Genomic DNA, 1,241 nt, shown 5'->3' with positions numbered 1-1,241 from the left:
AAATGCTGAGGAAACACTGTAACATACAGACATCCAGCTCTCTTGCAAGAACTAATGACTCATAAGCACAGGGGTAGATATCTTTTTTTTTTTTTTTTTGAGATCGAGTCTCGCTCCGTTGCCCAGGCTGGAGTGCACTGGCACGATCTCCACTCATTGCCACCTCTGTCTCCTGGGTTCAAGCAATTCTTCTACCTCAGCCTCCCAAGTAGCTGGAATTACAGGCGCCCAAAACCACGCCCAGCTAGGTTTTGCATTTTTAGCAGAGACAGGGTTTTACCACATTGGCCAAGCTGGTCTCGAACTCCTGACCTCAGGTGATCTGCCCGCCTCGGCCTCCCAAAGTGCTGGGATTACAGGCATGAGCCACTGCACTGAGCCAAAACTGTTTATCTAAGTCTGTCATAAGGATCGATGCATACTTAAGCCCTGGTACCATTCGATAATGAATTATGAAGGAGGCAGAACATCTGAAAAAAGCAGTTATTTTAAGTACAGAATGCATTACGGAGTGTATAGTTTCTGAAAAATACAGCATTATCAAGCATCATGGAGGTTTTCATTTCTAAGTCAACAGGGTTTCAATCTCAGTCAAGCAATACATTGACTCCTAAGATGTCTAAGAGTCACATGAGAAAATGCAAAAATACACCAGGGCAGATCCTGACTTCTGGAGGGAAGCTGTCCTCACCCAGGGAGACCAGGTTCCTGTAGTTCTCCAGCATCACGTCCCTGTACAAAGTCCTCTGAGCAGGGTCCAGGCATCTCCACTCCTCTGGAGAGAATTCTATGGCCACATCTCTGAACGTCAAATGTCCCTAAAATAAAAAACACATTTCACCAACAGGGTATCACACAAAATGAGAAAACAATTGTAAGGACTGACTTGATTGAAGTGAATGTTCTGACAAATCCACATAAAGGTATTTTTGAGCTAGTTACGTGTTTCTAATTGTGTTTTATTATACTTCTCCATAAAAACTTCGATATTCTTTACATTAGTGTAGATTTCTAATTTTGTGGACAATAGAATACAAAAACTTAACCTACAGTTATCTTTATAGTGTCAGATACTATTTTTAACACAGCAAGTGATATTCAGTATCTACGCGAGATACAAGTGGGATCTTCAGAGATGACGATGTCTCCACTGGTTTCGCAAAATGATCAGAATCTGGAAGCCGTGATGCTACAGCAACAGCAATGGCTGAAGCTTTTGTTTTGTTGCTGTTTTTTTTTTT

At 41.8% G+C, this 1,241-nt stretch overlaps 1 long non-coding RNA gene across 2 annotated transcripts in view; it reads right to left on the bottom strand.

Moving 5' to 3' along the window:
- Positions 1-1,241, bottom strand: part of LOC119473827 — a 14,274-nt gene that overhangs the window by 8,860 nt on the left and 4,173 nt on the right. For both annotated transcript variants that reach the window (XR_005203067.1, XR_005203066.1), the window contains exon 2: positions 692-818. This is a non-coding gene — a long non-coding RNA (uncharacterized LOC119473827). The remainder of the gene's footprint in view (positions 1-691; positions 819-1,241) is intronic.

This window comes from Cebus imitator, unplaced genomic scaffold (assembly GCF_001604975.1).
Source record: "Cebus imitator isolate Cc_AM_T3 unplaced genomic scaffold, Cebus_imitator-1.0 Scaffold188, whole genome shotgun sequence".
Taxonomy (NCBI): domain Eukaryota; kingdom Metazoa; phylum Chordata; class Mammalia; order Primates; family Cebidae; genus Cebus; species Cebus imitator.
Note: the sequence above shows the minus strand (reverse complement) of the source record. Positions and strands in the feature narration are given on the sequence as shown.